At 43.1% G+C, this 21,575-nt stretch overlaps 1 protein-coding gene across 1 annotated transcript in view; it reads right to left on the bottom strand.

Moving 5' to 3' along the window:
• LOC139081749 (CD48 antigen-like) overlaps positions 1-21,575 on the bottom strand; it is a 91,496-nt gene that overhangs the window by 31,235 nt on the left and 38,686 nt on the right. The window lies entirely within an intron of this gene.

Here is a 21,575-nt window from a genome sequence, read left to right as displayed (position 1 = left end):
GTCAGGAAGTTTCAGAATGTTCCTGAATGTGGGAGAAATAAGCCCCACCCTGACCATTGCAGGGTGTGTGCCCAGAGAGGTCCCCATGTGGTTGTGGAGAGAACTTGTTAATGGGAAGAAAGTGTCTTGGGTCAGTGGTTTGACTGGGGAGCCTTTTACTGCAATGAATAACTTGGCATCTACTTTATATGTCATCCTTGGCATAACTTTGTCATCCTTAGTGCATCACCAAGAGTCTGAATGTTACTGAATATTGTAAACATTTAGAGCTTCAGGACATGAAGTACTGTGGATGGCTGTGGGCTTTGAGATTCCCTCCCTAAGAGGTTCAGAGTCCTGAGGGAAACTAGGCAGCATCCCTGAAAGCAGGGTTGAGAAAATGTGGTTGGGGAAACCACCAAGAAGGCACTAGAAGGCAGTCAGTTTATATTTAGTAGGGTCTAGAAAGGGGGCTGGAAGAGGGGTCAAGAGCAGGAAGAAGGGCAACAGACACCTATTGAGTGTTTATCTAATGACATAGAAATCCTTTTGTCCATTTCACAGATGAGGAAACTGAGTTTTGAAGAAATTGAATAACTAGCCCAAGGTCAAACAGTTACTATGTGGCAAAGCTGGAACCTGAACCTGATACCAGTGCCCAATGTCTTTCCATAATACCAGACAGCCTCTCAGAAAACACGGTCTTCCTTCTCACCAGAAACCCACCATCCCAACTCTTCTCTGAGCAGTTTGTCTCAAATCCAGGAACACCTACAGGCCTTTGGGTGATTCTGAGCTCAGCCACTAAGTGGCGACATTGTCTGATTGTGGCTCAGGCTCCACTCCCCTGGGGACATGAAGGAGGGAAGTAGTGGTGGTGTGCCTGTTGGCCCTGCCCTGTGCTGGGTGCTTTTTGTACTACATTTATTTAGTGCTCCCAACAACCCTAGGAAGTAGGTATTATCCCAGTTTACAGATGAGGCCACTGAGGATCTGCCCACGATTACACAGCTTGGTGGTAGAGGCAGAAATGGAATCAAGGTCTGTTTGTCTCCAATCCTGCATCCAAGCACGCTGGGCTCCCAAAGAAAAAGGCATCCTGTGCCCTCAGGATACACAGACTCATGGGGAGGTAGAGGGATGTGGGGGACCCCACTTGAGTTTGGGCCAGGACTGTCTAGTGAAGGAGGAGGGTCCATGAGGAGTCCCCAAGTCTCAGCTCTGGTTGTTGAAGGGGAGAATTAGGTTTTAAGGTGGAAATCAAACACAGTTAATACTACTCTTGCGAATCCCTTAGGATGCTGCCGTATTGCAGGCCGACCTCCCACCCTCAGCAAATGTTTCCTCCTGCTCTGGAAGACATGCCTTTTCTTCCTGATGAAACAGTGGGCTGGTATGAGGGGCCAGGCTGTATGAAACCTGTGTCCTGCATATCGAAACATCGGATTCACCCAAACACAGTGGTGTGCTGGAGCCAGCTGGAACTGGCTGTGAGAGCTGCTTTCGTGCATCTTTTCCCAACGGTGTGTTCATGTCATTAAGGCGGTAGTTTGAAATGAGCCCTGGTAGGAGTATTTACACCACAGAAATTTTCAAATGCTGGAGACTAGGGCTTGTTCCTCCTGAGGAGCCAGCTGTTAGGCAGTTATCAGGACACCACTGCCCACCAGGAAAGGCCAGTGGGAGCAGAGAGATGGACCAAGGGACCCCAAGGCTAACCCATAGATTTACAGCTTCCCTCTCAAGTTCCCTCCAAGTCCTCAGGTTTTGAATAGAGTAAATATTACTGGAGTAGAATTGCTGCCCAATTTAAGTTGCCTCTTTTTTCTCCCTCTTCTGTTTTGTTGTTGAGGGTAGATGATTCAATTTGAGTAGTATAACGCAAGTATGCTGTGTACTCACTGGAAAGCAAGATGGCTGACCCTGGAAGATGTCTTTGGGCCCAACCCATGATGGAGTCATGCCTGGGTCCTAGGGAGGTGGGGCACCCACCCGGGACAGGGTGGGCTGTGGTGTTAGCTAGGGAAGGACAGCACACACGACTGCTCAGGGTCTGTGGGGACAACTAGCAGAGAGGAGCTCACATTTGTTTTCCCACAGAACGGTGTGGTCTGCGCCCTTGGGGGCCCAGAATCTGCCAGAAAAGGAGGTGCTGGGTGAGGTCATGCTGCCTGTGAAGCCACCTCGGGGCTCAGTGAAGGAACAGATGGTGACCAGGATGGGAAGGGAAGACCCTGGCAGCACCGAGACACAGGCGTGCTCAGTAAATATCTGCTGAATGGAAACCAGTGATGGCTGCCATGTGTAGTTTAGCTGAAAGCTGGTTGTCTTGTTCGAGAGCGTATGTGACAACCCAGGGTCCTCACAGGCAGGGTGGGGACTAGGGTGAGACACCCACTCTCAGGTGCCAACCTGCACTTGCAGCAGCCCAAGTGGCCTCCTCGCCTCACCTGTTCGCAGGGCCTGGGTCCTTCATCAGACGGGAGAGGACAAGAGCCAGAGATGCCTGTTGGTGTCACAAATGAGTGATGACTTGCAAAAGTGCTTTGAGAGCCCAGCATGGAGATCACCTAATTCCATCTGAGACAGAAGAGGGCAGGCCCCGAGGGAGGCCATTTGAGTTGCTTCTGGAAGTGTCAGCAGATGTGACAGGAGATGGAGGGAAGGGTGTTACTCCAGGGAGCAGGAGCAGGCGCACAGTCTGGAGGCTGACAGGCCACCCTCTCTTAGGTCCAGAGGGGATGGCGATTGGCCCCTATAAATGGGGAGGTCTTTTCCAAGTTCACTGTGCTGCTGAGGGGACAGGGCTCTCCCTCTCCTCTGTGTCTCCTCAGGAGGGAGTCTCCCAGATCCCAGGGCATGTTCTCAGCAGCTGTGCATGGGGTCTGCAGAGCCTACCCTCTGCCCTGTGGGGTCGAGTGGTGTACCCTGAGCCGCTGGGTGGGCAGGAGGTTGTGCTGGGTGTCGTGGCCTGTCCTCCCCCACTGGATGGACGAGAGATGATGGAACCGGTCCAGCCGAGACCCATGAGGGAAACCTTGTGATAAAGGAAGTCCGGCAGAAAGGGGCTGACTGATGTGGGTGGGATGAATGTCACCGACAATCTGAGGTTAGACGGGAGCCCTTCAGGGGAGCTGAGCCCAGGCAGGGGAGGGGAGCAGTCCCCACCAGTGGGGCTTCTCCAGGTTTAATGGTATTGTAGTTTAGATGGGATGGTTAAGACTAATGGAAAGACCTTGTGAAAGCCTGACTGAGACACTCCCTAGGATGACAGTGCTCCCTGCCCCAGGGAGGAGGGAGGGTTCACCAGCCTCCAGCTCAGAGACCTGCGGGTCCCCGGCCCTGCTGGAGACCAGCTGAGGCTCCTCAGGCCAGCAGGCTTTGCAGGCATGGTCTAGGCTGGAGGCGCAGGCCCATTTGTGATGCACTGAGTGCAGGGGGAGGCGGCTGTGGTTGGCCAGGGGCCGCCTTCGTTCTCAGAGCTGTGAGATGCAGCCACAGGCCTTGGTTCCCCTGCCTGGGGGTGGTGTGAGGGAGGTGAGAGGCCGCTGTGGGACAGGCCTCCCTCCCCCTTCGTGTGGCTTCTCAAGCTGTGAAGCTGTCTTAGTGTGGGAGATTCATTTCCCTGAGAGGCCCTGGATCTGGAAAGACCATGGGTCTGAAAGGCTGACCACTTGGTTCTAGGCCTGGCTCTGCCACCTACTGGCTCCTAGACCTTGGGCTTATGCAGGAAACTCCTTGGATCCTCAGTTTCCTCATCTGTGAAATGGGAAGGTAATCCTAATGGTGCCTGTCTCTCACAGGTGGAAGTGCTTGTAAACTGGAATGTGCTAGACAACTGGGCGGTGTTGATGATTTAGCTCTGGATGCCCCTGACAGACTTGAGGCCATGGGAATGTCTGTTGCATAGATTCAGCAAAAACAGATTAAGCAGTGTCCCCATTTATCCATCAGTCAGACTTCTCCCATCCGTAACCCTTTAGAACTTAGCTCAGTGCAGAGCTCCCATCTCATTGCCATGGGCACAGGGACCTGTTTCAGTGACCTGAGCACAGGAGCCCCCACTGCCCAACATTGGAGGCCCCTCACCTCCAGAATAGTGTCTTAGGCTGCCTGGCCTCACAAAATAGAGATAATTGAAAACTGTCTCACACAGAACAGTGCAAGTATTTTTGGTATTATGTATTGTTTGTGTCAAGCTTTTAGTTGTAGACTTACCATTCTCTTCAGCTACTCTAAGAAGAAAAATGTTTAATAAAGGATATATATCAGGTCAACAGTGTTTTAATAGGGCTGAAGAAACAAACTCAGGTCAGATCCCAGAAACGACTTCCAGAAGAACCAGACTGCAGAATTTGGCTGCTAAGAGGGCTGGTGCCTCTGCCACGAACAGGAAACTGCAGGATCAGGAGCTGCTAGCCTGTGCCCATTCTCTCTCTGCCAGCGTTCCATGCCAGCAAAACGGGTACTCTACATCCTGGCTGCACCCAGTGTAACTCAATCTCAAATAAAAGTCTTGTGTGTGTAAAAATGATTGCTGGGAACTTACTCATAATGAATCTGGAAAACGTAGTTCTCAGCTTTGCATCCCCTGCAGTACAGGGAGGATCCTCGAGCAGGGACTTAACGGGTGTTGGATGAGCCAGGCCATGGGATCTGCCAATCTTGTCCTCAAAGTGCTGATTGAACTTGGTTTGACCACTTATAGGGTTTGACACAATACAAGTACCCTTGTGCCTCCTGAAATATACCACTTTACCAGCTCATAGTCCCACCTTCTTTTCCCTCCCACATTAACCCCTTCTTGCCTGCATTCACACCTGCTCTCTTGGTTCTCTTCTACCCTGGTTTCCACGAAAAAAACCCAGTTGAGCCAAGAACATGTTTGTTTGTGGACATTACTGTAGATTCTGGTCTAAGACAGGGAGGTGTTATCAGTCTCATTGGCCGCACACAGGCTTTAACCTCTTTGCTGTCACCTCCATCATAGCCTCCCTGTAAACACTGAGGTCCTCACATAGGACCACTCTCCTGCCCTGTAGTGTCCTGTGGGGTGTAGAATCCACTGCCCCTCACTCTAGTTCGTTCTCTGAGAGAGCGACCTTGTCAGCTTCCAGCCCTCACCAGCACCCCCCTGGGGAATTCTTGTGAGTGAGACTTTCCTGTCTCCTTACACCAATGAGCACAGTGAGAGCCAGGGAGAGATGTGGGAAAGAACTGAAGAAGTGGAATGAAAATGTAGACTTTTCTTCCAGGAAGATTGCCTGTGATGAGCAAGAGAGAGATGGATCAGGAGGGAGGTCATAAGATTTAGTAAGTTTTTGACTTTTTTAGTGGAAGAGTTTCAGTCACATTTTTAGGATGAGAGAACAGATTCAGGAGAGAGGGAGAAGTTGACACAAGACTGGGGAGGGAATAATGGATGAAACAATGTGTCTGAGGGGACGAGAGGCAGGAGCAGAGCCAGGTTTTGTGGGACATAATATGTTCAACATTTTATACTTAGAAGCAGGAAAGAAAGTGAGTATTTAGAATGAGAACTGTCTCTCCAGGGCGTTTGTACATCTAGCGTCCTGAAGCCTCCCTCGTCTGCTCTTGGCCTGGACTGTCAGTGACTATCCTGCTATGTGGACCATGGCTGTTGGGTGAACGCTTGTCCCTATTTAACAATCTTTCTCTCCTTTCACCTTTGTCCCCTTGACTCATTTTTTATAGCATTCAAAAAAAATTTATGAAAGGGAAATTGGCTCTGACAAGACACATCTCTATAAATCATTGTCATTATCCTTGTTCTTAGAACCTCGGCAGGGGCTGAAGTGGTGAGGAGACCCTCTAGTCCTCTCCTTGTGGTGCCTTCCCCACATCTCCTCCCCCTCAGGTCCAGTTCTGGAACCTTAACCCAAAGGAAACTATTATCATCGTCACATGCTGGATGCAGCCCCACTGGGGCAGGGAGATTGGAGTGGGTGGAGATCTGGAAACTGTCTTGTGCTGCATGGCCCCTGTAAAAGTGAGAAAAGCATGACACTCAGTGTGACAGCAAGTGAGAATGGAGAGAAGTTAGGAAGAAAAGAGGGTTGAGAGAGAGGATCTCAGAAAAATCAGTGGTCAGGAAAACCAGGGGGCCTGCATGGATAAGGGGGTGGTGCGATTTGTGTGGGGCATTTAACAAGGACCTGGTAGGGAGGAATAGGAAGAGGCAGAGGATGGCCAAAGAGACACCTCAGCTAGGGGAGCAGGCAACAGGACAGAGGACTAAAGGGCCCGATGACTCAGTAACCACCATTCTCCATCAGACTTGTCCTTAAAATTAATGGTACACATAGGTTAAGAGTAAGAGGAGAGAAACACATGTGCCATACAAAGACTAACTCAAAGAAAGCTGGAATAGCTAATTAATATCAGAGAAAGTCGACTTCAGAGCACAAAAATTACCATAAATAGTAATGGATATTTAATTGGGTTCTGGTACCAAATTCATTGTGTATGTGTGTGTGTGTGTGTGTGTGTGTGTGTGTGTGTGTGTGTTTGGGTGTTTCCCCATACCAACAAACAATTCTTGGACGTTAGCTGTGTCTTATACAGTTCAACTCAATTCTGACACTATCTACATACATCATATTCCACCACTTAAGAGTTCAGTCCTACCAGACTGTCCCCCCTCCATTTCAGACACCAGTTGCAAGGCCAGGTTTTTACCTGGACTGCTGACTGACTGGCTATAAATCACAGGTTCCCATGATGCCTTCCTGGGTTCTGCAAGTTCTGAGCAGCTCAGAAAACTCACAGAAACACTTCACTAGATTAGCAGTTCATTATAAAAGGATCTAACTCAGGAACGGGCAGATGGAAGAGATGCATAGGGCAAGGTATGGGGAAAGGGCACGGAGCTTCCATGCTCTCTCTGAGTGCATCACTGTCCCCAAAACTCCATGTGTTCAGCAATCTGAAAGCTCTCTGAACCCTGTTCTTTCAGGTTTTTATGAAGGCTTTGTTACATAGGCATAATTGATTAACTGACAATTGGTGACTGATTCAACCTCCAGCCTCTCTCCCCTTCTCAGAGGTCAGGAGGTGGAACTGAAAGTTCCAACCCTCTAATTATCTGGTTGGCTCCACTGGTAACCAGCTCCCATCCTTAGGTGCATTCCAAAAGTCACTCCATTAACATAACAAAAGACACTTTTCTCTCTCTCTTCACAGGAAATTCTAAAGGTCTTAGGGGCTCTGTGCCAGAAATGGAGAGGAAGACCAAATATATGTTTTTATTATAAATCACAGTATCACATAATGATGAAGGGGTTGATTTACAAAGAGATAACAATCCTAAATATGCATGCATATAACAACAGTGCTTCCACACACATGACGCAAAAAGTGACAGAACTGAAAGGAGAGAAAAACAAATCTACTATTATAGTCAGAGGCTGTGATACTCCTCTCCCAGAAGTGGAAGTAGTAGATAGGAAATCAGTAAGAATATAGAAGAACTGAACACCACTATCAACCAAATTGACTTATTTAACATTTTAGGACATTCTACCAAACGACAGCAGGCTATGCATTTTTTTCAAAGAATGTGGAAAATTGAGCAAGATATGTTCTATCCTGGGTCATAAAATAAAAGTTGGCAAATTTAAAAGAATTGAAAAATATATTGTGTGAGCACAGTGGAATTAGACTAGAAATGAGTAACAGAAAGAGAACAGAAACATCTCCAAACTCTTAGAAATTACACAAGACACTTATAGATATTCTGTGAGTCAAAGAGGAAGTCTCCAAGGAAATTAGGAAATAACTGAACTAAGTGAAAATGAAAATACAAGATATCATAATTTATGGGATGAAGCTAAAGTAGTGCTTGTAGAAAAATTGTAGGATCAAAGGCTTATATTAGAGAAGAAGAAATATATCATAAACAACTTAAGCTCTCATGTTCTGAAACCTGAAAATTAAAAACAGCTAGAACAGGCAGTAGGAAGGAAATAATAAAGAGAAGAGCAGAAACTAGTGAAAATGATAAATCTGAAAAAGGGTATATTCCTGAAACCTACAGTTAAGGCAGTCTTAATGGGAAAACACTCAGTGCTTTTCCCCTGGTATTGGAAATAAGAAAATATGTCCAATTTCAGCAGTTCTATTCAACACTGTACTGTAAGTCCTAGCCAGTGCATTATGGCGAGAAAGAGAAATAAAAGGTCTACAAATTGAGAACGAGGCAGGAGAAACCTATCATTATTTGTAGACAGCATGCTTGTCTATATAAAAAACCCTCTAGAACTACTAATTGAGTTTAGCAAGATTATAGGAAAGAAACTCAGCAGGAAAATATTGTTGTACTTCTATATACTAATGAAAGACATGAACACCAGGGTTCAAAAGTTTGAATTCCAGGTTGTGGGAAGTGTACTGAGGTTCTTGAAGGAGTCTGCATACATGAAGATTAATCTAGCCAAGCTCTACAAAGTGGATTAGAGGGTGGGGCAAGAAACTGCTGGCATGGAGTCTGTCAGGCTCTGTAGGTAATATCTTGTGTACTCACCTCCAGTCTCTGATCCATCCCCTTTACCGTTTGTTCTAAACTTAAAATATGAATCATTTATTAATTCATGTTGGGCACTTCTCTCACAGATTGAGGAGTAGTTAATAATTATATTACTGCCTATATTTAGGGAATTCACATTCAATTTCCTTACCAATAAGTGCTAGAAACATCTAAAGTTTGACTATTTCTTTTTTCCTTCTTAAGATTGGGTAAATAAAATAAAGTCATTGGATGTGAGGTGCTTAACATGAGACCTGACACATTGTAGGTACTTGATCAACCATTCTGGGGGTGGAGGGACAGGAAGGAGCTAAGGAAATGGTCCAGGTTTCTGGAGTGGTCCATTGCCTGAAAGTGGGAAGACAGAAATAGGTTGGAAATGGAGATAATGAATGAAGCATTGGGCATGTTGAGAGTGAGCCCTGAGTGGAGATGTCTTGTTGAGTTGAATGCAGGATCTGATGCTAAGCAGATGATGTGGGGTGGGGATATAGACGTGGACATGAGCAGTATGTGAATGACAATTGGAGCCCACAGAGTAGATGTCCTAGTGAGAGAGTGAAAAATGAGATGAAAAGGGGGCTCTGACAAAACCACTGGAAGCACTAACATTTGAGGGAAGAATGGATACAGAGGAAGAGGAGCCAGCAAAAGAGCCTGAAGAGGATGGCCATTGTGAATGGGGAGATCCAGGAGAGTGTGACATCAAGGAAACCGAAGGAAGAGAGTGTTTTAAGAAGGAGGGAGAGGTCAATATGTCAACAACTGCTGATGTTCTGAGTAGTAGGAGAAGGCAAGGAAGGAGGATCTTGGAGAAAGTGCAGAAGTGTGACTGTGATGTGGAAGAGGGAGACATAGGACAATGGTCAGGGGTATGGGGTTAAGGAGGATGTTAACAAGAGAGATTCCTGAAAATATTTAAGGGTGCAGGAAAGGAGTGGGCAGAGATGGATCAATGGAACACAGCAAAGAAAGAGGAAATACGTTAGAAAGCCAGGTTCCCAAAAAGGTGAGAGGAGAAGGGACATGAAGTTCAGTGAAGGTACGAACTTTAGACTGTAGGAGCTCAATGTCTTCCACGGGGACACGAGAGAAACTTAGGACAGACATAAATAAGTGCAGGTCAGTTACAAGTTTGGTGGTGGGTATTTAAAATTATCACTTTCTGCTGTGCATTTTCCCCTGAGAAATAGGAGGCCCTGCCATTTGACGAGAGTGGCAAGGGAGGATGTTGTCTCAGTCTGCGCAGCTGCCATAATAGAATAATATGGACGGTGGCTTAATCAACAGAAATTAATTTTCTCACAGTTCTGGACACTAGAAGTTTTTGGATTTTTCTTGTTTTTTGAGGTAGGCCTGAATTGCTATAAACTTCCCTCTTAGAACCACTTTTGCTGTATTTCATAGATTTTGGCATGTCATATTTTCACTTTCATTTTCCTCCAGGTAATTTTTGATTTCTCCTTTTATATCTTCATTGACCCAATCGTTGTTCAGTAACATTTTGTTTAATCTCCACATATTTGTGGTTTTCCTGGTTTTCTTTCTATAGTTGATTTCTAGGTCCATACCTTTGTGGTCAGAAAAGATGCTTGGTATTATTTCAACGTTCTTAAATTTCTTGAGACTTGCTTTGTGGCTTAATATGTGATCTATCCTGGAGAAAGTTCCATGTGCATTTGAAAATAATGTGTTTTCTGCAGTTTTTGGATGGAATGTTCTTTATATATCTACTAAGTCCATCTGGTCCAATGTGTCATTTAAGGCCAATGTTTCCTTATTGATCTTCTGCTTAGATGATCTATCCATTGGTGTAAGTGGAAGGTTAAAGTCCCCTACTATTATTGTGTTACTGTCTATTCCTCCTTTTATGTCTGTTAATAATTGCTGTATATATATAAGTGCTCCTATGTTGGGTGCATAGATATTTACAAGTGTTATATCCTCTTGTTGGATTGTTCCCCTTATCATTATGTAGTGTCCTTCTTTGTCTCTTGTTATAAAGTCTATTTTGTCTGACATAAGTATTGATACCCCAGCTTTCTTCTCATTGCCGTTTGCATGGAGTATCTTTTTCCGTCCCTTCACTTTCAGTTTGTGAGTGTCTTTAGGTCTGAAATGTATCTCTTGTATGCAACATATATGGGTCTTGTTTTTTTAATCCAATCGGCCACCCTATTCCTTTTGATTGGAGCATTTACTCTATTGACATTTAAAGTAGCTATTGATAAGTATGTACTTATTGCCATTTTGTTACTTTTTTTCATGGTCTTTTAGTAGTTCTTTCCTGTTCTTTTCTTCTTCTCTTGCTCTCTTCCCTTGTGGTTTGATGGCTCTCTTTAGTATTTTGTTTGAGCTCCTTTCTCTTAAGTTTCTGTGTGTTTATTATAGGTTTCTGGTTTATGATTACCATGAGATTCATTTATAATAACCTATGTATATAGCAATCCATATTAAATTGATGTTCTTTTTAGTTCAATCTCTTTCTAAAAGCTCTACTCTTTTTCTCTCCACCTCCCAGATCTTATGTTTTTGATATCATATCTTACCTCTTTTTTTGTGTGTGTATCTTTTGCCCTTTTATCACTGAAATAGGTAATTTTAGTACTTTTGTATTTTCACCTTCATATTATCTTCCTAGGTGGTTGATCTGCTACCTTTACTGTATTTTTGCCTTTACCAGTGATTTTCTTGCCTTTTTGGGGGATAATTATCTTTTTTCTATTTCTGGTCTTCTCTTTCCCACTTGAATAAGTCCCTTTAGCATTTCTTGTAAAACTGGCTTCTTGATGATAAGCTCCTTTAACTTTCACTTGCCTGGGAAATTCTCTCTCCTTCCATTCTGAATGATAGCCTTACTGCATAGAGTGTTCTTGGCCTTAGGTTTTTTTCCTTTCAGCACTTTAAATATATTGTGCCACTCCCTTCTAGTCTGTAAGGTTTCTGCCGAGAAGTCAGCTGATAGCTTTATTGGATCTCCTTCCTATGTAACTTGTTACCTTTTGCTTGTGGTGTTTAAGATTCTCTATCTTTAATTTTTGACATTTTAATTATAGCGTGTCTTGGTGTGGCCCTCTTTGGGTTTATCTTGTTTGATGCTGTGTACCTAGATGTCTGTGTCCTTCCTTAGGGTAGGAAAATTTTTCAGACATTATTTCTTCAAATAGATTCTCTGCCTCTTTGTCTCTCCCTTCTCCTTCTGGGATACCTGGGTAAGATACTCCATGCAAAAGTGCTCTTGCCATTGTCCCAGAGGTCCCTTATATTGTTCTCATTCTTTTAAGTTCTTTTCTCTTCTGTATGTTCAGTTTGGGTGATTTCCTCTAGTCTTTCATCAAGCACACTGATCTCTTCTTCAGTATCATCTACTCTGCTATTAATTCCCTCTAGTGAATTTTTCATTTCCAGTAGTGTTTTCTTAATTTCTGATTGGTTCTTTTTTATATTTTTCAATTCTGTGTTGATGTTCTTGCTGACTTTATATCCATTCTTCTCCTAAAATCAATGAGCATCCTTATGACTTTTTGTTTGAACTCTTTGTCAGCTAGATTGTTTATTTCTGTTTCATTTAGTTCTTTTTCTGGGGACTTGTCGTGTTGCTTTAGTTGAAATGTATTCCTTTGCCTCCTCATCTTGCTTCTTTGTCTGTGCTTATATCCATGTATTAGGTTGGTCAGCTATGTCTGCTGATCTTGGAGAGGTGGCTTTATGTAAGAGGTGGGTTTTGAGGCCCAGCAGTGTGCTCCCCTCTCACCACCACTTCCAAATGTTGTAGGAGTGACTCCTTTGTGGGCTACATGTGTCCTTCTGTTGTAGCATAGTTGCTCTTGCTGCAGGTGCCCAGGGATGCTAAGCTGTCTCCCTGTCTGGCTGGTTGTGATACTCAACTCTGTCTGAATGCTATGGACCCTTCATTCACATTATTGGCCCTGGGGAGCCCCAGCACAGTTGGCTGCAAGGTCTAATAGCACATTCTTGTTGCAGTTTTTCTACTAAGTGAGAAGGCCTCCAGTGTGGCTGGTTGCTAGGCTCAGGGGCTTACAATTGCTGTAGGCCTCTGGCCTGCAAGGGTGTTGTCAACTCTCTCAGGATTGCAACTGACTGGGGCTGGCCCCAGGCATGGGAGCAACCATTTTTTTCAGGCTTTGGAAGGTGGCCTCACCACCATGTGGTTGTTTGTGATGCACAAGTCTTCTGCAGTTGACATACCCCACAACCTGCAGGACCACACACCCCATCAACACAGTCCTGTACCTTGGGTGCACCCTGACCCACTGAAGTGGACCCTGTCACCTCACTACAGAGGCCCCATATAATCTGCCCACTAGTTACCAATCCCCTTCCCCACAGTGGCAGACCACTTGCCTGGCTGCAGAGAATCCAGGCACCCAGCCTATGCAGGCCCAAGGACTTGCTGTTGGGTGGGGGTCGTCTATAGGGTAGGCTGCCTACCTTGGCTGAGCTGGATTAATCAGTGCTCAGTGGGTGGGGCAGACCCTGGGCTAACAGGTCAGGGGAAGAACTCCAATGGCGTCTGCCAGCATCTGTGTCAATAGGCCTGGACTAGGTCACAAAATGGCTGCTGTCAATGTCTCAGTCCGTGGTGACATCTCACCTCTCTCTGAGATGCTCCCACAGCCTATCAGGTCGGTCTTTTTTTCACCAAGGGGCTGTGCACCTTTCTTTCTGGGGATTTTAGATTGCTTTCCAACATGGGTGAATTTGTTCATGTGCCCTTTAAGAACTGGCTTTTCCCCCTTATGTCCCATAGATTTCCTGGGGGTATTCCCTGTTGTTGCTAGTAGCCAGCAAAGCCAGATATTATCAGACTCATATCAGTTGTGCTGAGTCCAAAGGATGCTTATAGGGGTAACTCTCCCCTGCTCAGTTCCCCCACTCTTCCAGGGAAGGCTGTGAACCTTAGGATCATTCCTGGCTGGCCATAAAGCACCACGGCTTGCCAATGTGGCTTTTTTTAATCTCCAGAAAGGAATGTTTGCCTCTTTTGCCTCAGTCAGGACTGTCCCTTGTGGTGGGAGTTATTTTTACCCAGTTTCACTTCTCTCTAATGCGTAGTTGTTCTGAGAGTAGTTGTAAATTGATTGTGTCCATGGGAGGAGGTGAGATCAGAGTCTGCCTATGCCACCATCTTGACACCTCTCCCCATCTTAGCAAAATTAAATCACTAATTCATGAACATGGGATGTCTTTCCATTTATTTAGGTGCTCTTTAATTTCTTTCGACAGTTTTGCAGTTTTCAGTACACTAGTCTTGTACTTCTTTTGTTAAATTTATTGCTAAGTGTTTTTTTCTTTTTGATTCTATTGTAATGAAATTGTTTTCTTTCTTTATTTTTGGATGTTTTGTTGTTGGTGTATACAAACATAACTAATTTTTGCATATTTATCTTCTTTCCTGAAACCTTACTGAACTTGTTTATTAGGTCTAATAGTTTCTGCTGGATTTCTTTGGAGGTTCTATGTATAAAATCATGTCATTTTCAAATAGAGATAGTTTTAAATTTTCCTTTCTAATATGAGCACATTTTACTCTTTTTCTAGCCTAATTGTTCTGGCCAGAAACTATCATAACATTGAATACAAGTGATGAGATCAGGCTCTCTTTTCTTTTTTCTTATGGGGAAAGAGTTCAGTTTTTCACCCTTAAATAAGATGTTAGCTGTGGATTTTTCATAAACATCTATCAATTTGAGAAAGTTCTCCTCAATTCTTACCTTTTGAGTGTTTTTTTTTTTTATGAGAGAGTGTTGAATCTTGTCAAATACTCTTTTTTCCTCTACATAGATGATCATGTGTTTTTTTCCCTGTAGTCTACTAACATCTCATATTACATTGCTTAAATTTCTTATGTTGAACCAATCTTGCATGTCTGGGATGAATCCCACATGGTCAGGTTGTAGAATCCTTTTTTATATAATGATGGTTTTAGTTTGCTCGTAATTTGTGGAGGATTTTTGCATGTACTGTCATAAGGATATTAGTCTGTAGTTTTCTTGTTTTGCCATTGTCTTTTTTTGCTATAAGGGTAGTTCTGGCTTCATAGATGAGGTGGTAAGAGCCTAAGCACCATTTCCTATTATATTTTTGGAAGCATTTGTAAAGTATTGACAGTAGTTCTCCTTCAAATGTCTGGTACAATTCAAGATGGAGCCATCCTGGCTTTACTTTGAGGGAGTATTTTGATTACTGATTCATTCTCTTTACTTATCATAGGCTTATCTAGAATTTCAATTTATTCTTAAGTCAGTTTTGATAGTTGTGTCTTTCTAGAAATTTGTCCATAATAATATATGTAATTTTTTTGATACAATTGTTCCCAGTACTTCCTCATAACATTTTTTATTTGTGTGGATTAAGTTAATTTCCTAATTGCTGCATTCCCAACTAGGTTAATACCAATTTAATTCAAGTAGTGAACAAAACTTTGATCCTATAGAGCTATGTTCCATCCTGCTTTGTGCTGTTATTCTTATAGAAATTCCATCTTTTACATTGTTTGCCCATTAACACAGATTTATAATTTTTGCATTATGCAAGTTTCTTTTAAGTTAGAAGAAAAAACTCTTACAAAGAACAACAGCAACAAAAACCAATTCATATTTTCTTCTTTGTTAATCTATTTAATTACTTTCACTGGTGCTATTTATTTGTTCATATGCATTCTATTTACTGACTAGTGTCCTTTCATTTCAGCCTTAATGGCTCCCTTTAGTATTTGTTATAGGGCAGGTCTGCTAGTGACAAAATCTCAGTTTTCATTCATTTGGGTATGTCTTGATTTCTCCTTCATTTTTTTTTAAAGCCCCAGCACATAGTTGTATATCCTAGTTGTAGGTCATTCTAGTTCCTCCATATGGGATGTTGCCACAACATGGCGTGATGAGTGGCATGTAGGTCGATGCCTAGGATCCGAACTGGCAAACCCTGTGCTGCTGAAGCAGAGCACGTGAACTTAATCACTTGGCCACATGGCTGGCCCCTTCTCCTTCATTTTTGTTGGATAGTAAATTCAAGTTTGATAGTTTTTTCTCTCAAAAACTTCAAATATGTCACCCCAGTGCCTTGTGGCCTCCATGGTGTCTGAAATCAGCTGTTCATCTCATTGGGAATGCCTTGTACGTGATGAGTAACTGCTCTATTTCTGCTTTCAAGAATCTGTTTTTCTTTGTCTTTTTAAAAATAGAGATATAATTCACTTATAACATTATATTAGTTACAGGTGTACAACATAATGACACATATTTTATATATTGCAAAATGATTGCCACAAGAAATCTAGTTAATATCCATCACCACACACAGTTACAATTTTTTTGTGTGTGTGATGAGAACTCCTTTAGCTTTTGAATGCCTGGACAACTTTTTATTTCTCCTTCAATTCTGAATGAGAACTTTGCTGGGAGGAGTATTTTTGGGTGGGAGTTTTTTCATTTAGCACATTGAATATATCATGCCACTCCCTTCTGGCCAGCAAAGTTTCTGCTGAAAAATCTGCTGATAGTCTTATAGGAGTTCTGTTCTCTTGTTGCTTTTAAGATTCTTTCTTGTGCTTAACGTTTGACACTTTAATTATGATGTGTCTTGGTGTGAGTCTCTTTGGGTTCCTCTTTTTGGGCACTCTCTGGGCTTCCTGGATCTGGATGTCTGTTTTCTTCCCAGGTAAGTGATGTTTTCAGCTATTATTTCTTCAAATAAGTTTTCTGCCCACTTCTGTCTCTCTTCTCCTTTTGTGATCTCTATATCATGAACGTTGGTCAACTTGAAGTTGTCTCATAAGCCCCTTAGGCTATCTTCACTCTTTGCTCCTTGTTCTTATTGCTGCTCTGACTGGGTGAGTTTCATTGCCCTGTTTTCAAGTTCACTGCTCCCTTCCTCTGCTTCACCTAGTGTGTTATAGAACCCTTTTATTGTTTTTTTCTGTTCAGTTACTGTGTTCTTCATCTGCATGACTTGTAATTGGTGCTTTCTGATATTTTCTATCTCTTTGTTGAAATTCTCACTTTGTTGCTCTATTCTTCCCCGAGCTCAGTGAACATCTTTATGACCATCATTTTGAACTTTTTATTAGTTAAATTACTCATCTCCATTTCATTAAGGTCTTTTTATGAAATTTCATCTTGTTCTTCCATTTAGAACATGTTCCTTTGTTTCTTCATTTTCCTTGATTCTCTGTGTTGTTGTCTATGCATAAGATAAAATAGCCACCACTCCCAATCTTAAAGGAGTGGCCTTGAGTAAGAGATGAACTTTATCATTCGACCCTGTCCTAGTTCCTGGTTGTCTCTCAAACTTCTGTGATTGTTCAAGGAGCCTACTGTATTTTTAGTGGATCCCAGTAACTGAGCATGTGCCAAGTCCTGTCCATCAGTCAGCATCCAGTTTCAGGCTTATTGGAAGCCCAACTCTGAGGCAATAATAGCTTTTGAAGTGTGCAAATATGCCTCTTTCAGGAGAAGACTAGGAGATGGGCATTTCTGTCTGTTCCCTCTGCATTGAGCCCTGGGGTGATAGCCAGTTAAGAACTATTTCTTTGCTACCTTTGAACCTGTAAACACAAGCCCTGCTGGTCACCAGAGCCAGGATTTCAATGAATGCATCCTCTGGGCAATAGACACAGAAACCAGGATACCAGATGTGTACACAAGCTTCTATCTTTGAGACACTTACACCCTGGGTGGGGCAGAGGGGAGCATGAAGATGGCGCTCACCAGCCTCCCTGGTATCTGGAGACTATTGTAGTCAGACACAAGTGTGTATTTAATTAGAAGACTGCCCCACAGGCCACAGCTATGAAGATAAGCTAACAGGCCTTTTTCACAAGACACTGGGGGTGCTTTTCAACGTGCTGCTGTCTCTGTTCTGTGCCACTGGGTCCATAGCAGGTTAAGAACTGTTTTCCCATTTTCAGTGGTCCTGTGGGACCCATCACCACAAGGTCCACAATCCACCAGAGCCAGGTAATCAAGAGGCATCCCCTGGGTGGCAGCTGCAAAAATCAGGGTGCCAGATGAGTGCACAAGCTCCCCCCAGGAGATACTGGAGACCTGGAGTGAGACAGAGGGAGAGTGCAAAGATGGCACCACCCAGCCTCCATCCCTGGAGAGCATCTTAGAAAGCCTCTAGATGTGTGCCAAACCTGAAGCCGGCCCCTCTGGGTGAAACTCCAAGTATAGCAAATAGGTGTCTTTCACAGAAAGACTGTGGTGTCTTGCAGTCCGCTATCTCCGTGCTGTGCCCCGGAGTTGGTAGTAGGCCAAGAACTCTCTCTCTCTTTTTACAGTCCTATTAGACCCATGAACACAAGCCCCACTTGCTACAAGACCCAAGTGATCAGGGGGTGTACCCTGGGCAGTGACCACAAAAACTAGGGCACGAGATGTAAAAACTGGGAACAGATGCATGTACAAGATCCCTTCCAGGAGATATCCGAGCTCTGGAGCATGGTAGAAGGGATTGCAAAGATAACACCTGCCCTCCAAGCTCTCTGCAGAAGATTACACTTGGAACTTAGATGTGTGTTGAATTAGAAGCCTTCTCCTCAGACTGCAGCTATGAAGATAAGCTAATAGGCTTCTTTCACAGAAAGACTGCAGGCCTCAGTCTATAGCCTCTCTACTGTGCCCTGATGGTGGTAGCTGGTTAAGAACTCTTTCTACATTTGTTATAGTCTTGTGGGACCCACAGAGTAAGTCTCACTGACCATCAGAGTCAGGTGATCTAGAGGTCTCCCCTGGGTGGCAGCTGCAAAAATTAGGGTGCCAGATGAGTGTACAACGCCTTTTTTGGAAGATACTGGCAACCTTGAGTGAGGCAGAGGGAAAGCACAAAAATGGTGCCTGCTGGCCTCTGTCTTTCAAGAGTGTTTCAGTAGCCCCTACATGCATATTAAATTAGATGACTTCCCCTTGGGCCAATGCTTTACGATCAGCAAATAAGCCTCTTTCATAGAAAGTCTGTGCACTTTTCAGTTGGCTGCCTCTGTACTGGGCCCTGAGGGGTGTGTGTCCTCATGCACAAGCCTTTTAAGAACTGTTTCTCAGTTCGCTATTGCCTGTGGGTCTCATAGATGCAAGCCCTGTTGGCTTTCATAGTGAGGCATTTGGGGGCTTGTCTGTCAGGTGCAGGTCTTAAATGTTGGGGTGTCAAAGGTGGGGTTCAAACCCTTCCTTCCTTAGGGAGGAGGTCGGGGTTGTGAGTTCCCTTCTGATTGAGAATTGCCACATCAGTGGTGGGGTCTATGGTGAGATTGTGACTCAGCCTCTCCTACTCACTTCTATGTGGATTTTTTTCTCCTTCACCCAACGTGAAGGAGCTGTTCAGCTAGGTTTTGATTCTTTTTCAGAGGAAATTATTTTGCGTGTAGATGCAGATTTGGTGTGCCCCTGGGAGGATATGACTTCAGGATCCTCTTACAGCACTATCTTGAACCAGACCTCCCTTTATCTTTTGGTAATCTGATTCTGATATATGGATCTCTGCAATGTGGATCTCTTTGAGTTTAACCTACTTGGAGCTCACTGAGCATCTTGATTGTAGTTTAGAGTGTTTTAAAAAAAAATACAATTTGAGAAATTTACTGCTAACATTTTTTTATATTCTTTCTGCTCTTTTCTGTTTCTCCTCTATTTCTAGGAATCCATTAGATATTTAGTGTTATGCTTGATGATGTCCAGTAGGTCTCTGAATGTCTTTTTATTGTTCTTTATTATTTTTTGTTTTTATTCCTCAGACTGAATAATCTAAACTTACATATCTTCAAGTTCAGTGATTATTTTTCTGTCTGCTCATAGCTGCTGATGAGCTCTTCCAGTGAATTTTTCACTTCAGTTGTTGTATTCTTCAACTCCAGAATTTCTGCTTGGTTCCTTGTTACAGCTTCTATATCTTTATTGATATTGTCTATTTGAAACATGGATCTTATACTTTTCTTTAGTTCTTCATACATGATTTCCTTTAGTTCTTTGAACATATTGAAAATAGCTGATTTAAATTCTTTGTCAAGTAAGTGCAATGATTATGCTCCTACAGGGATATTGATTTTCCCCCCTTGTGAATATATTCTATATTCCTGTTTCTTTGCATATCTTATAAATTTTTTTTGGTCTGAAACTGGTCATTTAAAATAGTATAATGTGGCTACTCTGAAAATCAGATTCTTTCCCTTTCCAGTTCTTGTTGTTGTTGCTGTATGTTGTAGCTTTTCTTGTTTGTTTAGTTCTATTTCTGAACTAATGATGCTCATTTGCATTCTTTGTTGTGTTTGTCTACTAAGGTTTCTGCTCATTTAAACTAGTAGACTGTGAATATTGTGCAGAGATTTCCTTAAATGCCTCAGCCTAGTGAGTCTCTCAGTCTTTGCTGAGGGAAATTCTCTGGGTGTGTAAGTCTTGTCTTCCATACTCATCCAGGCAGTGTTGTTAGACTTCAATTTCTGCTTGCACAGAGCCCCAATCTTAGCCATAGGTAAGGATGAAGGCCTTCTCAGGCCTTTTCTGACATGCCCACATCCATATGCACATGCTTAGACTTAAATTCTAGGCATATGTCAAAGCTTTTCAAAGCCTCTATGGCTAGCTCATTCCCCAGGTTTTCCTTACAAGGTTTTAATTAGCCTATTTGTGTCAATTGTTATCCACTATCTCAGGAAGCCCTGAAGTTAAACAATTGCCTGTAATTGCTTTTGTCAAATTCTGCTGGGTAAAGGGCTGTTCATAGTGGGAGAGCTCCAAGTTTAAGTCAAATACAGACTCTGTTTAAAGTATGGTCTTCATGAGTACCACTAGACATGTCAAATCCTAACAATTTACTGGGAATGAGGCTTTGAAAGGGCTGTCTCTGGTGGCTGCAAGGCTGCTGGGGTTCACCAAGAATATGGACATTTATTTTTCAAGTGTACAGCACTGCCAGAGAGTAGAGAAGTGACTAGGAAAAGTTAAAACACAAGATGGCTCCCTGTTCTTATTGGGGTTAAGCCATTTTTCTTGAATAAATGCTCCTCAGGTTACTGCAAGCCATTAGTTAATTTCCAGTATTCTGAAAAAGTTTTCTAAAAGGTAGGCCAGTTTTCTCACTGCTTTTATGGAGAAGAGAATTTTTGGAGATCCTTACTCTGGTATTCTCACCCTTCACATTTTAACATTCATTGCAAATTTATTAGTTATTTTCTAATTGTGGCTAAAGTTATTCAGCATTTATACACTTTTCCCTGAATGACCCATTGAAGCTAAACATTATCCTGTTATGAGTTTTTGAAGTTTTAGTTCTGTTCATTTTTAATAAAAATACTAATTGTAATTTTTTAAAATCAGAAAATAAGTAGTTGAATTATAGAGGAGGAAAGAAGGAAGAAAAAACACATAGTGATGACTGGTCCGCACTTGCTGCTGTCTCCTTCTGTCTCCAGTCCAGCTCTGGGGCTGCCCTGCTGCTGTGTTACAAAACATTCATGGCTCGGCAGGTGGCTCTTCTCTTTCACCCAGACATGGTGGTCAGAGTAAAGACCATAATTCAGATCCTGTCCTCCAAACTCTCCTTTACCTAAACACCCAGCCCTCCTCCTGGGGATGCAGGTTCCCCTCACATCATAAAGTGGCCAATCTCTCTCTTGCCAGGGTCTTTCACAGCTGTGACTTGAATTTCTCAGAATCGACACCCTCCTTTTCCTCTAGAGCACGTCCGTGGCTGGGATGATATTGTCAGGTTGTGAACACATTGCCATCTACTTAAAATATGAGCTTGGATAAGTTATTTGATCTCTTTGGACTTTCAGGATGCTCCTTCATTAGTGAATGAATGCTTAGATAATATGGTGCTTTGAGGATTTAATTAAATATATATTGTGGATTAGTTGAAAAAACACGTGGAAAGCCACTGGCATAGAGTAGATATTCAATAAATGTATTCTTCACCTGACCATCTCTCAGCTGGGGTGTCCTGCCCTTTGTAATTCCAATAAAATAGACGTTACCATCCACCAACACCCGTGGAGGTCCAGAGAATTACCTACAGTTTCTGTGACTTCCTAGGAACT

This window comes from Equus przewalskii, unplaced genomic scaffold, assembly GCF_037783145.1.
Source record: "Equus przewalskii isolate Varuska unplaced genomic scaffold, EquPr2 ChrUn-9, whole genome shotgun sequence".
In the NCBI taxonomy this organism is placed as follows: domain Eukaryota; kingdom Metazoa; phylum Chordata; class Mammalia; order Perissodactyla; family Equidae; genus Equus; species Equus przewalskii.
Note: the sequence above shows the minus strand (reverse complement) of the source record. Positions and strands in the feature narration are given on the sequence as shown.